This window comes from Lipophrys pholis, assembly GCF_963383615.2.
Source record: "Lipophrys pholis genome assembly, chromosome: 6".
NCBI classification, from domain to species: domain Eukaryota; kingdom Metazoa; phylum Chordata; class Actinopteri; order Blenniiformes; family Blenniidae; genus Lipophrys; species Lipophrys pholis.
The window spans coordinates 10,337,698-10,350,261 of NC_137629.1; positions in this window are offsets into that span (position 1 = coordinate 10,337,698).

A 12,564-nucleotide genomic window follows, 5' to 3' on the forward strand; every position below is an offset into this window, starting at 1 on the left:
GTTTGTTGATGTGATTTAGCGCTTTACAAATAAAATTGAATTGAATTGAATTGAATTGAATATACAAGTCTGAGCTGGTGAGAGATTGTGCAGTTTGTCCGCCAAGTCCGCAGGGAGCGCAATGTAATCGTTAACCATATAGCGGTCTCTCGGGTGTAAACAAGACGGACGTAGCCTTTGTGCTAACTGCTAAGCTAGTGGATAGCGTGTTGTGTGCACTAAAGTAGCATAGAGCCCACATGAAAGTCACAGTGCGCACTGTTTATCAATGCTGTGGGTTAAAACCCCGATATCCTTTCTGGTACAAACCAGCCATAACCTCTCCATATGGCGAGCGCTGTTCCACCACCCCGGGACAGTAGTACTCGAAGATAGCCAGCGGCCTCCCCTCGTAGGTCAGCTTGCCTCTTGCCTTCTGGACTATGGCCACTTTGGTTTTGTAGCTGTGGACACAGGCAATGACGGCTCTCGGTCTGGCTTTCGGTTCAGGTTTAGCTGTGACAGCTCGGTGCGCACGGTTGATATCTGGGGGCGAGGGGAGCGTCTCATCACCGAGGATATCCCCCAGCACTTTAGAGAAAAAAGCAGTGGGCTGTGTGCCTTCTATGGACTCAGGTAGGCCGATTATCCTGATATTATTACGTCAGCTACGCGACTCAAGATCTATCGTTTTCGCCTTGAGTTTGTTGTAGCTGTGCTCCATAGCCACATACTTAGTTTCCAGCGTCTCCATTTTGTCACCGAGCTGGTCTGCATTTGCTTCAAGTGAGGTCAGGCGGAGTCAGTGGTCCATATCAGTGGTCTGCACGTAGTCCAGTTTCACCTCTAGCCATGTTATGGCAGTCTTAAATTCAGTAGAGAGGGCTTTTCGAGTAGCTTCGTGAGTGCTTCCATGTTGTTGTCGATGGAGATTGGGTGAGTCAGTCTTCTTTTTAGTTTGTTTCGCTGCCATTTTGCGATTTCTGTCTGAAAAAGTTGTTTTGAGGATAGTTTGTTGGATCAACTCAGCGAAAAGCGGAAAATTGGCATCAAAGTAAAGTTAGACACAAAAGGTATCGGGACCTGAGGGAAGCACGTCTACTCCATTTGCGACCCGGAAGTCCTTCCTCTCAGTGACATTTAGATGTTGGACCTGGAGAATTCTTTGTATTCTTCAGCAATCACACAAACCGTTTCGTCTGTGTTTGTGAAATAATTTCAACATTGTCAGCCGGATTGGCTCCAGCAACTTTATTGGATACAGTTCTATCAATGCAATATCTGTAGGAGCCATTTTATATTTGATATGTTTTTGTTATCTACGCATGGTCTCCACTGTATGTTCCCCTGTAGACTGGTCTTATCTGCAGGACTTATGTTCACCTACTAGGGGGAGCTTGGGCAATGTGGGAAGCTACTACATGAGGTAGACAGGCCAGGTGTGCAGGACAAGGGGAGCAGACAATTTTTGAACTGTGTCAGGGTGTCAGTTTGGACTGATGATCAAATGCAACATTTATTGGAATATAGGAATTACAGGAACTGTTATTCTGAACACACGTTGAAACCAAGTTACCCGTCCTCACCAGAACAGTGTTAAAGTGCTGCCACGGTGTCCATTTAGAGAGCTCTGGGTAATTAGATGGAAAATCAGATATCCCCCAGATTGTGCTAATGTACAGAGATTTGATGGTAGTGGGCTGATGTAAAGCAGGCAATGTGATTTAGGACCGTAAAAACACTCCTGTTGTTGATGACTATTTTTACAGTACCACCTATATAAAAGTAGTGTAATGGTAGCTGGCCTACCACAATTTGTTATCAGATATGTTTGTTGTTTTTCAAATTTTGATTCTTGGTGTGTTTTCTTACTGGAAGGCTCCACCATGTTTGATCTGCGGTCCATCTGATCACACCATGTGGCCACAAGCAAACCAAAACAGAAACGACACCTACAGTTCATCGTCTTCGTGTAATCAGAGTCACAAGCGAAAACCCTCATTTACGTGGAGATAGAGTTGTGTAAATGGGGCTTTCGTCATATAACAGAATCATATTTGATTTAGCCCAAATTCAGGGGTCAGAGGTCAGCTTCACTTTCCTCAGCTAAGTGCCTCTGTGAAAGTCCTGAATGTATTTGAGGTCTGTGTCTGGACTTCACCTCTCTCTCTCTCTCTCTCTCTCTCTCTCTCTCTCTCTCTCTCTCTCTCTCTCTCTCTCTCTCTCTCTCTCTCTCTCTCTCTCTCTCTGTCCTCATCACACCACCTCGCCCTCATTAATTAACAGTGACCAACCATTAGGGCAAAGTAGGTTGCTGCACTGATGAATATATTCAATCTGAGTCTTTGTGGGTAATCTACAGCTGTCAGCGGGGCACACCTGCACTATGGATGGTAATGGCTCACAGGTGTGTGTGTGTGTGTGTGTGTGTGTGTGTGTGTGTGTGTGTGTGTGTGTGTGTGTGTGTGTGTGTGTGTGTGTGTGTGTGTGCCAGTCAAAGGAAGGAAGTCTAATTAGAGCATTAATTAGGAAGCAAACACTTATTGAATAAATCTTGTGGTCATTAAGTGAGCACACAGCAGCAGCAGCTCTTCCTCCTCCTCCTCCTCCTCCTCCTCCTCCTCCTCCTCCTCCTCCTCCTCCTCTCCTCTCCACCTCCTCCTCCTTCTCTCCACCTCCTCTCCTCCCCACCTCCTTCTCTCTTTTCTCCTCTCCTCTTTCCTTTTCCGGTGGGTGTGAGTTGTGGTCATGGAATGCGAGTGGCGCCAAGTTTGAACTGTGTTTTCTGTCCCTGTGGTTTTTCCATTAGATCTCTTACTTTTTACCTCTGAATATGATCAGGTAAGCGTCATTTCATTTCGCCAGCTCAGGACAGATAAAATGTTTCGGGCGTGAAGATGTGGAACACAAATGAGTTGCGTGTCTGCATAAGGAGCGAGGAACAGCAGCCGCTGATGCTGTGTGGAGTGTCGCGACCGTCAACACGAGGGGTGCGGATGCTGCACGCGCTGCCATGGCTGCTTCCGAGGACGTGTCCGGCGCTCCGTCTGGGGACGTGCTCGGGGCTCCGTCCGAGGTGTCGGAGGTTGCGTGCGTCGGTGCCGTGTCAGTGGAGCGCAGTGTGAAGCGAGCAAGCGCTCAATCTAATGATACAGATGATGAGTGTGTCCATCCTAAGTGACAGGCTTCTGTAGAGGCAAAGAACCTGAGCAGCTCTCAGTCTGCTCACACTGGGGGCCTTTCCAGCAAAAAGAACCAGGTGCTGGTTCGGGGCCAGGGCCAGATTTAGCACCAATTCTTTGTCTCTCCACCGTCGAAGCCCCGGCCTATCAGGGTCTAAATGGGTGCTAAGCCGGCCCCACATCATTGCTGGGCCAGAGCGGGGCCTGACACGTCATCAGCTGGGGGCAGAGTCATCGCTGCAGTTATCTCTACCTATGACGCAGAAGCTCATTTAAGAACTGGCCCTGGCACCGGCCCTGAACTAGCATCTGGTTCTTTTTGGTGAAAAAGCCCTAACTGAAATCCAGCGTCCAGTTGCAGAGGCTGAAGCCTCAACAAGCGCTGCAGGCTTGGAGAATGTCTCTATCGGTGAAATGCTCAATAACCAAGCATCATGTGAGGGTTAAATGGAGTATGACTCAGGATCAGACACTGTCTGTGTGTGAATACAGATGATCTCTATGATGATATTAACTACTTCCTGGATATAACTTACAAAAACTATATAAAGTCAATGAATGCTTCAGTGACACAAATAAATCCATCAAATCTGTATATATAGACTTGTTGGATCTGACTTACTTGATGAAAAAAAGCGATTTCGGATTAAAAAAACATTACTTTTCTGGGAGCAATGGAAAGGAAAGAAGAGAGATTTTAGTTCCTTAATGCAGTGGTGGGAGGTTGGGAAAGCACAAATCCGTGTTTTTTGCCAGCAACACACCTCCCATTCCACTGCTAAAATCAAGGCAGCAGTTCAGGAGCTTGAAGTCAGTATTAAAAACATTGAGGAAGGATTAAACAGGAACTCTGACCCTGCTATGGGGAACCTGCTGCAGGAGAAGAAGTCCGAGTTGAGCTCCTTCCTGCAGAAAAGAGTGAAGGGAGCACTGGTCAGGTCATCTTTTCTCCAGTTTAGAGAGATGGATGCTCCCACTTCTTTCTTTTTGAATCTGGAGAGATCCGTGGCACAGAGGAAGCAGATGACCTGCCTGAAGCTTCCAGGAGGCAGGGTCCCCACGTGTCCGGTGGAGATGAGGAGCCATGCGGTGGACTTCTACACTGACCTCTTCAGGGCTGAGCAGTGCAGCATGGAGTGTCGGGGGCAGCTTCTGGAGGGGCTTCCTCAGCTCAGCCTGGAGGAGAAGGCTGGCATGGACAGTGAGCTGACTCTGGAGGAGCTGACAGTTGCCGTCAGCCAGTTGTCATCAGGCCGGGCTCCTGGGATCGATTGTCTCTCTGCTGACTTTTTGAAACACTTCTGGAACATTCTTGGTCCTGATCTCCATGCTGTCCTGATGGAGTGTTGCAGAGCAGGCTCTCTTCCTGTTTCCTGTCGACGGGCTGTACTTTCCCTACTGCCCAAGAAGGGAGACCTGGCCTTACTAAAGAACTGGAGACCCGTGGCCCTGCTCTACACGGACTACAAAGGGCAACAGTTTGTCCGACAGCAAGACATTATTCATGTACATATTGCCAAAGCTACTGAGAAAACCCACACTCGCTTTACTGAAGTAGGACAACAGGTGAGGGGTACTACTATAAAACATGGTGGTGGCACCATCATGCCATAAGGCTGCTTGATGCCAACAAATCTATAAACATAACAATGAAATGTGGAAATCACCATGATCTATTATGACAGAAATATAGCAGAAACAGTTTAACAAGGCAAATCTCACATGTAGCAACAGCACAGAGGAAAAGACCGCCTGTTTCAAAATGATCATGAATCACACTGTAAACCTGTTCAGAGAGCTTGAAGGTAAAAACAGGACTAATAAAATGAGCTTCACTTTTATATTGAGAATAAATGTTATGACTGCTCAGTCCTCTTTTACCAGCAATGGCAGGAAACAACAGTAACACGCTGATATTAATAATAGTAATATTAATATCAATATTGATATTAATATTGATATGAATATCAATATTAATATTGATATTCATATTAATATCAATATTCATATTGATATTCATATTAATATCAATATCAATATCGATATTGATATTAATATAGTCCATGTTTATGAGGGAACAATTTTGATCTAAGTGTACATTAGATATTCAGTTTAACTTTAAAGTATCTCTGGATGAATTAATGAAGCATCAGAGCTTATCTTCACCCTTACTGTACTCAGATATTGATTAGATTAGTTTTGTATTGTTCAGTTTTATATTAGCATTGTGTTATAAAGGTTTGGGAGGACTCTTTTTCCTCTAGGTGATAGATAATAGTTTTTAACCTGGCTAAATCTCAGATGATGAACAAAAGCAGAGCTTTTATTTAAAAAATTTCATCATCAAATGCTCACTTTTAATTTTTGGGGGGATTTGAAGTTTTATTTCGAACATGTAAAAAACAAAACAGAACAAAAAAACCATAACATCCAATTACATAAACAATATAAAAGGGTCAACACCATATGTGCCCGTGTCTTTCACATGCACAAAAAGGAGTAGGAATAAGACGTACTTATTTAATCCTACCCCTTCACATCATTGCCGTTATCTTAATTTACAACAATATGTCTTCATCACTTTCAATGCATTAAATCCTACAATATACTACACTATCAACAGTTAAGACACACCTATCACTCAAACAGAACTACCGTATAAATAAACAATCTTCCTGTCATCAACAAGCAGTGTACCTCGCCAGGATCAACTCTTTACATCTCTTTTTGAATTGGCATGCATTTGACAACTTTTTGATTATATATTTTCTCTTCATAATTTAGCATAGTTCCAGTCATATAGCATCCCCATCATTATGACTTTGCATCTTTTCTAATCGACAGAGAATTACTCTTAGTTTACATTACCTTAGTCTTTTCTTTTCCCATCAATTAGACTTCAGTTTGGAGACTGCCGTTTTTTAAATGTATATTTATTCTACTTCCAGAAAAACAAACCAAAGATCTTCTATGTACGGACTCTGGCTTACAAAAAATCAAGACATTTTATGACCAAACTAATGAAGCAATTAAAACATGTCGAAACACATGCAGATAAATCATAGGAAACCTCACAGAGCCTTTTAGAATGGTTGATATAAAGAAGATCAGCCTCTATCAGAGCCTCAGTATGTTTTCTTCGGCTTTTAAAGTTAAAACTTATTATTTTACTTTCATATGGCATTTTAGTTAGACCAAAGCTCTAAGGAGACAGTTCACTGTGACGAATCTTGTCTCTCACTGTCCTGTGCTGCCATCTTGTGGTCAAAACTGTTTAATTTTAATCTCTCAGTCTCAGAGCTGAACAAGTTGATAGTTTGAATATGATGTGCTTTTCTTTATATTTTATTACATCATTCACACTTTTAATTGACTGGACATATTTGAAGAGGTGGTTGTCTGGAGCTTTTCAAATATCCGACTGGCTCAAACAGGCTCATTTCTATTCACTCTGTGTTTCAATTATGTTTAGGTGATTTTTCTGATGCTACATCACTCTGCTTCACATTTAAACAGCGCTGACAGAACACAGAAACCTTTTCATTTCAGAATATCTGAGTCTCTGCTCTTGAAGAAAGTTTAGAAGGCCTTAAAAGTTTCTGTCCCGACTTTATCTTCACGCCTATAAGTAAACACGGAGGCCTGCGCCTCATTGAGTTCATAATCAGGATTAACTCAGCAACTGCACGGCTTCCAACTAAGAAAACTTTTTCCACAATTTCTTGCTTATAAATTCCCAAACAATTTCTACATTTGTTATAGGTGTTTTCTTCAACTATTGTTTTTCCACGTCATACATAAGAATAAGTAAAACTCTACAATATTATCAAAAGTTATATCCAAAGAAGTTGCACTGAATAGGATCTATTAGGTGTCCATTTGAAAACAAGTTGTCTTATTCTCCTGTTCAATTGTTCACCAAGTTTTATATTCTGTGACTTCCATCAACCTGATGCAACAGGACAAAATGTGAAAGTTACTAAATATGGTGATTTGTCTGATAGACTAGACTTTAGACTTTGCTTTATTTATCCCTGGGATGACTCCGTCAGGGAAATTTAAGTTCCAGCAGCTTAATAGAAGAGGAACAGCACCCAGAGGACAACAAAGATAAGTTACAGAAAAATGTACATAGTATAATATAAACTCTTAACTAACCTTAACTAAGTATAGAAGTGGCAAAACGAATAATACTCCCAGCAAAATTTAGTACACAAAATAAAAAATAATATAAACTCTTAACTAACCTTAACTTAAATAGATATAGAAACGGCAAAAAGAATAAGACTCCTAACAAAATATAGGAGTGAAAGTGGCCGAACATTAAATTGCACTGTGGTTACAGACAGAATTATTGCACAAGTCTGATCATTTGCAGTGAATAGACAATTAGACATGGTGAGGTGGATTAGGTGGATTAGGTGGATAGCGGCTACTGCTACTTCCCTTCTCTCCTCTGTCACCTCCTTACCCCCAGTGAGGGGGGACAAGGACAAGTAAGCATCAAAACCAGAATGAGTGAAAAATGTAAAAAATAAAAAAAAGCTTTTCTGATTCTATAAGTTTGAATAAAGACAGTTTCAACCTGCAGCACTTTACTCAAAGTTTTCACTGCAGTGAAGCTCATCTCCTCTCCTCTCCTCTCCTCTCCTCTGACGGGTCCTACATGGTTTACGCTGCTCAAGACAGCTAAAGTGTTTCGAGTGTGGAGATGTGGGACACAAACGGGTTGAGTGTCCGCATAAGAAGCAGGAGGCGGCGGCCGCGGATGCCGCGTACGGCGCCGCGAGAGGTGCGGATGCTGCGCGCAGAGCGCGCGCTGCCGCGTCAGGGGACGTGTCCGGCGCTGCGTCCGGGTACGTGTCCGGTACAGCGTCCGGGGACGGGTCCGGCGCTGCGTCCGGGGACGCTGGGCCTGCGGATGCGTCGGAGGTTGCTTGCGCCGCCGCCGCGCCTGAGGAGCGCGGTGTCAAGCGAGCAACCGCTCAAAGTAATGATATGGAGGAAGGAGGTGTTCGTCCAAAGCGGCAAGCGTCTGTTGAAGCAGAGAACCTGAGCAGCTCTCAGTCTGCTCTCACTGACATCCAGCCTCCGGCTGCAGAGGCTGAAGCCTCAACAAGCTCTGCAGGCTTGGAGAATGTTTCTATTGGTGAAATGAGCAACACCCAGGCTTCATGTGAGGGTGAAATGGAGTATGACTCCGGATCAGACACTGTGTCTGTGTGTGAAAGTAACAGAAATACAGATGATCTCTATTCCCTAGAAGATATTAACATACTTCCTCGATGTAACTTACAAAAAGTCTGTCAAAATCAGTGAATACTTTAGTGACACAGACAAATTCATATAATCTGTAGACATCCCGAAAAGACTGGAAGGACCCGACCTGCTGGATGAAAAAACACATCACGACACTAAGAAAGATTAAAAATGACAGACCTGCCAGAAAAGTCAAGAAAATAAAATGATCATGTTTCACTTGGTGTTTTCCCCTCTTAACTGTTCTCTGCTCTTGTCCTGCTGTCTGATCCTCATTTCCCATCTCTCCATGCAGAACCTAAAAGTAGGATCTTTAAACATCAATGTCCTTCTGCTCACGCGACAGTGTTATCTTCCACTGAAGTGGTGAAGGGACGGCTTCTAGTGATCAGGGTGGAAATACAGAGCTCTGTGTTTTGTTTTGTTAACATCTACGCTCCTAATCAAGGTCCAGAAAGAGTAGCTTTCTTTAATCTACTGAAGAATGAACTGGTTCACTGTCGTCATGAGCAAAAAATCATTGGTGGAGATTTTAACTGCACACTGGATTTTACCATGGACAGGACAGGTGAGGAGCCTCACCCACAGTCTTCTCAAACACTTAAAGATATCATCACGCACCTGGATCTGATATACACATGGAGGGTCCAGCATCCACAATCCAGACAGTACACCTGGGTGAGGGCAGGTAACAACAGGGTGAGTGCAGCCAGACTAGATAGGGTGTATATCTCCCAGAGTCTCAGCTCCAGACTGATTCACAGTAACATCAGTCCAGTTGGCTTCACTGATCACCACTTCATCACAATAGACTTGGTCTGCTCACCAGGCAAGAGGGTCAAATCTCACTGGTTCTTTAACAACAAATTACTACAGGACAGCACTTTCTGCCAAAACAGAAGGGAGATTTTAGTTCCTTAATGCAGTGGTGGGAGGTTTGGAAAGCACAAATCCGTGTTTTTTGCCAGCAGCACACCTCCCATTCCACTGCTAAAATCAAGGCAGCAGTTCAGGAGCTTGAAGTCAGTATTAAAAACATTGAGGAAGGATTAAACAGGAACTCTGACCCTGCTATGGGGAACCTGCTGCAGGAGAAGAAGTCCGAGTTGAGCTCCTTCCTGCAGGAAAGAGTGAAGGGAGCACTGGTCAGGTCACCTTTTCTCCAGTTAAGAGAGATGGATGCTCCCACTTCTTTCTTTTTGAATCTGGAGAGATCTGTGGCACAGAGGAAACAGATGACCTGCCTGAAGCTTCCAGGAGGCAGGGTCCCCACGAGTCCGGTGGAGATGAGGAGCCATGCGGTGGACTTCTACACTGACCTCTTCAGGGCTGAGCAGTGCAGCATGGAGTGTCGGGGGCAGCTTCTGGAGGGGCTTCCTCAGCTCAGCCTGGAGGAGAAGGCTGCCATGGACAGTGAGCTGACTCTGGAGGAGCTGACAGTTGCCGTCAGCCAGTTGTCATCAGGCCGGGCTCCTGGGATCGATTGTCTCTCTGCTGACTTTTTGAAACACTTCTGGAACATTCTTGGTCCTGATCTCCATGCTGTCCTGATGGAGTGTTGCAGAGCAGGCTCTCTTCCTGTTTCCTGTCGACGGGCTGTACGTTCCCTCCTGCCCAAGAAGGGAGACCTGGCCTTACTAAAGAACTGGAGACCCGTGGCCCTGCTCTACACGGACTACAAAGTACTCTCCAGAGCTCTTTCTAACAGACTTAAAAACATTCTGGAGATGATTGTGCATACTGACCAAACATACTGTGTACCTGACAGAACTATTATGGACAATCTTTTTCTCTTGCGAGATGTTTTTGATGTTTGTTTGTTTTTTGAGGGTGGATCACTCATATTTGTTTTCTACACTCAGGGCTTTTGGTTTTGGTGATGGTTTTCTGTCATGGATCACCTTATTGTATAGTGGTGCACAAGTATTGGTGAAAACAGGGGTGGGTCTGAGTCGGCCGGTCCCTGTGCAAAGGGGGATCAGGTAAGGCTGTCCTATTTCAGGACAACTTTACAGTTTGGCTATTGAGCCCTTACTGTGCAGGTTGAGGGAACGACTCGGTGGCCTCTCTTTACCTGGGTCCTTGAACCTTGACCTTCATCTAACTGTTTCTGCATATGCAGATGATGTCACCATCTTTGTAAAAAATCAGGGGGATGTGCATTGCTTGCAGGACGCCCTGTCTTTATATGAAAAAGCTTCTTCTGCAAGGGTGAAGCCAAGGCTTGTTGCTGGGACGTTGGAGGGATCAAGCAGTCCCCACTCTGCCGGGGGGGCTTCAGTGGGGGAGCGAGGGCTTGAAAATGCTTGGAGTGTTTTTGGGTACGGAGGGCTTTCAAGCTAAAAACTGGGAGGGTGTTAAGGAAAAAGTGTGTGCACGGCTGTCCAAATGGAAATGGCTGCTACCCCAGTTGTCATATAGGGGAAGAGTCCTGGTTGCCAATAACCTGGTCGCCTCAGCTCTTTGGCACAAGTTCAATGTCCTGACACCACCAAGAACTCTAGTGGAAGACATTCAGAGGGCCATGGTGGATTTCTTCTGGTCTGGAAAACATTGGATTCGTGCTGCAGCGCTCTATTTGCCGGTGGCTGAAGGGGGACAGGGGCTGATTGACATCCGGTCCAAAATTGCCTTCAGGCTGCAGACTGCACAAAGATTGCTGTACACACCTGGTCCAGGTTGGACCGATACAGCGCGACTACTGCTGAGGAGAGCCGGACGCCTGGGTTACGACAAACAGCTCTTCCTCCTGCAGGACGATGAGGCAGACCTTAGGGGTTTGACTCCGTTCTACAGCTCCGTGCTGCAGGCGTGGTGGACTCTAAAGAGAGAGCGTACTCCAGTGGCACGTCCTGGTATGTGGGTGTTTGAGGAACCCTTGTTCTTCAATGACTTTCTGAAGACTCAGACGTTGCAATCTGCCAGCTTGCGAGGAATCCTCAGAGAAGCTGGCTGCACCAAGCTGGGTCACCTGATGAAGATGACTGCAACGTCCATGGACACTCTGAGAATGAGGAGCAACATCACCCTTACGAGGCTCCTCAGCAGAGTGGTGGAATAAGTCTACACTGCCCTACCACATTCCCTCAGATTGTTTGCAAAGAGCAGCAGTCTGTACGATCAATGGTATGAAGGAGGTGATTACAGCTTCCCTTCTCTGCTCATCACCCCAGCAGTGGGGGAGTGGCAGGAGGGAGGAGGCCAGCTGCTGTATTTTACAGCCCCTCATCTGGACACTTTCAGGGATGCAGGGAGAAAACCCTTGTACCAACTCTGTGTGAAGGTTCTCAACCTAAAGTCTCTGGCAGGGTTGAAGGAGTCGAGGTGGTCTGAGCTTCTTGGCACGGTCGCTTCCCCGAAAGGCAGCTGGAGGTCCCTGTACAAGCTGCCCGTTGAAAAACAGACAGCAGACCTCCAGTGGAGAGTCGTACATGGTGCGATAGCAACCAATAGGTACCGTGCACACCTGGATCCAGGGGTGGGGGAGGAGTGTCTTTTTTGTACTAAGACAGAAGCTTTATTTCATTTGTTTTCACAATGTCCCTGATTGTCAGCACTGTTTGAACTTCTAAAAATGTGGTTTCAGGGGTTTGGAGAGGCTTTTTCTCTCATTTTATTTATATCTGATCCAAAATACTGTGCAAAGAAGAAAACTGTTCAAAGGATGATTGATTTCCTGTCTGTCACTGCTAAGTTGGCCATTTGGTTGACCCGCAAGAACAAGACACAAGGTGTGGGCAGTGTGGAGGTGGTCCCAGTTCTGCAGGGTCTGCTGAAAGCCAGACTGAGGGTGGAACCCACTTATTACAAAATGACGGACAATGTGATGGCCTTTCGGGAGATTTGGGCTGTTGGGGGGGGGGTTGTGCTCGGTGGGGGACGACAATGATTTGAATATTCGTTTTTGACAAAGGAAACTCTTTTGATGAGTCTGTTGGTGACTGTTGTACAGTAAATGTTTTAATAAAGGGACTTTTAAAACCAAAACCTCTCCTCTCCTCTGAACTTCTCCCTCAGTAAAATTTACTTCCTCACAGCTCAGTGTCAGTGAAACACTCCACATATACTCCCGATGCAGCAGGACTCAGCAACTCTCCCAACCTTCCACAGGTAGGAAAAGTACAAGATCAGATGTTCACACGTC